At 42.5% G+C, this 3,213-nt stretch overlaps 1 protein-coding gene and 1 long non-coding RNA gene across 6 annotated transcripts in view; one reads left to right on the top strand and one right to left on the bottom strand.

Moving 5' to 3' along the window:
- pacs2 (phosphofurin acidic cluster sorting protein 2) overlaps positions 1-3,213 on the top strand; it is a 64,135-nt gene that overhangs the window by 17,064 nt on the left and 43,858 nt on the right. The gene's annotated exons all lie outside the window — the stretch shown is intronic.
- LOC117935450 overlaps positions 1-3,213 on the bottom strand; it is an 11,730-nt gene that overhangs the window by 705 nt on the left and 7,812 nt on the right. The window lies entirely within an intron of this gene.

Genomic DNA, 3,213 nt, shown 5'->3' with positions numbered 1-3,213 from the left:
AGAGAGAGAGAGAGAGAGAGAGAGAGAGAGAGAGAGAGAGAGAGAGTTGTGTGGAGCTCATAGTCCTAATCAGCTTTGTAGCAACTCATCTGATGATGGCTTGAATGTAACGGACGTTCATTAAAATCAAACAGCGTTACCTTCTAGAAGCAGACCTGACCTCCTGAACTAAAGTACTTGTACTTACTGTAAGTTTACAGTATACAAAGTAGCTCCTCTTCCAGCTGCAACAGTAAAATGGTGCTTATACACTGTTGCATCAGTATTAACAGTTTAATAATGTCATACATAATATATCAGTCGCAGGAGACATTTTACTGCAGAAAACCTTTGACTTTCAGTATATTTTGCTGATAATACTTCTAACTAACTAACTACTTTAGTAGGGCGTGCAATACTCAGGTATGGTTATGCTTCTAGTTATGTGTAGATTCTAAGTAGGTCTACTTCTTCCACCACTATAAGGCGTTCAATTGTTCATTATTATTATAAAACGTATTATTGTTACTTCTGGCTTTTGTTGTCCTCCTGGCCTTTCTTTTCTTATTTATATCTTAACATTTTTTTATTTCTAACTAGCCATGCCATTAACACTGTCTTTAGAGCTTCATTGATCGATTTAATAGACCTGTAAACACACAGGAGGCTTCAGATTGAAGGGTTATTTCGTGCTCTTTCGTCAGCCTTTAACTCCGTTAAAACCACAGGTGCCGTGACAACAATCGGAACAGTAATCCAGTAAATGACAGCCCCTCACTGAGTATAAACAAGCTTTCCTGTCAGAGTCGTGTTCTTGTATTCCTGCTGGGATGTTGCTCCTCCAGAAAGGAGCAGTAATTGGGAATTGTAGGCTGGCACATGTCAGCGCCTGAAACCAAGATCCTGTCAAAGACGGTCTGGCTGTCAAAATCGGTTTTTGCGCTGTCTAAAATAAAAAGTTGCATTGGGCTGTGACTGTGCAAATGCTGCTCTCTTTCCCTTTCCCTTTCTCTTTCTGTGCTCTCACTCGCTTTCGTTATGTAGCTTTGACTTTCCTCTTCTTACCTTTTTGCTTGGTTTTCCCTCTTTTTCTGTTTTGTTTTTCTCAGTTCTCATTTGTCTCTCTCACTCTGTGTGTCTTTGCTTTCTCTACATATAGTCTCTCCGTCACTAACCTGCAACCTCATGGATGTTAGCTGAGCTCATAGACGTGGGACCCGTGTTTTGCGGAGGGGGTGGGGGTTGGGGGGTAGGGGGGTTGTTCCAATCTGGGAGCCGATCCAGCCCAGGACTCTTTCTGGCATCTCGCCTCGTGTCTAAACCCGGATAATGCCAACCCACAGGAGGGAAGAAAATCCAGAAAAGAGTGCCTAATCATCGCTCTGAGACTTTCTCAAATTTGATCAATTCATGGCTTCTACAAATTTAGCACTTGACCTCGCCATAACAACACATGCGTCTCTTAGGAACGTAGAATATGTCAGAAAATGTCCCATTTCAGTGTACTTTAACCTGAGGGAAATAGTATAGCTTCACAGAAATGCCTGCAACAACAAAACCCAAATGCATCTGTTGTAACTTGTATCATGACGCTCACATACCCATGCAATTCATAAAGCTTATTTTAAAGGGGATACAGGATTGTATTGCTACGTTACATTACATTTCATTTAGCTGATGCTTTTATCCGAAGCAACTTCCAATAAGTGTATTCAACCATGAAGGTACAAAAGTGTTGGTAGCATCATCTACTTAGCTAAGTGCAGTTGGAAGAGATGGGTTTTATCCTGTGGCGGAGGATGTGTAGACTTTCAGATGTCCTGATTTCAATGGAAAACTTGTTTGGCTATTAAGGAGCCAGGACAGGAAACAGTTGGGATTTGGTTGAGTGATTAGGTGTGCCTCGCAGTGAGGAAGCAGCAAGCAGGTTGGCCGACAGGCCTGATCCAATCACAGAGCGGTATGTGGTGTGTATTTACATTGTATAACTTTTAATCGTAAAGTCATTGGGAATTATCCTATCATGCTTAATAGTACCAGGAATGACTCATAATGCTGAGGCCTGTTGTGTTTGAGTCGAGCTGTGTTGAAGCCAGCTTGGGAGAAGAGCCCACAATGCAGTTCTGCTAACAGCTTATAGACGGCGGCTCCAAAAAATGTATGAGATAATTAGAAAAAAATACAAGTTCTCTTTCAAAATAAGTGTCATTACGCAAGTAACTTGGGCTTTTGGTAATCAAATTTCACTTGTTCCGTGTCATTTTGAAAGTAATTGTTTTATGAGAAACATTTAGCTGGAAAGAAACGTAAATGTTGCTTTATATCTGCTGTATGTGTTGTAAAAATGCCAGCTGTTTGCTAAGAAAATCGCTTTATCCACTCACAAAGTCAATTCATAGCTTGTTCTGCTTCACCCAAGTGGGTTTAAGTAAGATTTTGAAGAAAGTATTATATATCAGTTGAATTTGAGTTTTTTTCCATTGCAGTATTGCTACTTTCATGAGTACTTCTTCCACTAATGCAGTCTAGTAGATTCATTTCTACATACCAAAACAGTGCCACTGTTAACATCGGTGTTAACGCAGTGTCTATGACAGTATGCTTCTGGGACTCAGCTGACGTGTGTGCATTCAAGTGTGGCCTCAAACCTCTGTCACATCTCTTCTCAACAAGGCAGAAAGGCCTTGAAAGAAAGTATTCCCTCATGCATCTTGTTGACCAACTGTGTTGTGTGTCTGCAGTGGGCGAGGCATGCGGCGGGGGGCTGCTGGGTGTTACAGAAGGTGTTGGTATGGCATGTCGCTCATTCCTGCCTGAGTGTGTAAGGCGTGTTCAGAGTGGGCCTGGCGGGCCGGACACCATGTGGCAGCTGCTGCTGCTACTGCTGCTTCTTCCTTCTTTGATGTCAAAGCATGCAAACGATCTCTTTCCAGTATTAACACGTGTACAGCAGCGCTGCAGTCTGTGTAATCCCAGTTACTATGGTGACAGCAACCCTGTGTGTCTGTAGTTTGCGACGGGTGCAAGATGTTTCCTCTAAAGTGTGAAAGGGTGTGATGAAGTGGCCATCACCAGAGGAACAGACTGCACGCCTGCTCCAGTCACATCTCACATGTTCAGCAGCTCCTACATGGGCTTCATGGAGCAGATGTGAGGGCAACGGAACAGAAGGTGACACAGGATTGTTTTTTTTGTTTTTTTTTAAGTTATTGGTACACACACACACACACACAC

The sequence above is a fragment of the Etheostoma cragini genome, chromosome 20, assembly GCF_013103735.1.
Source record: "Etheostoma cragini isolate CJK2018 chromosome 20, CSU_Ecrag_1.0, whole genome shotgun sequence".
NCBI lineage: Eukaryota > Metazoa > Chordata > Actinopteri > Perciformes > Percidae > Etheostoma > Etheostoma cragini.
Note: the sequence above shows the minus strand (reverse complement) of the source record. Positions and strands in the feature narration are given on the sequence as shown.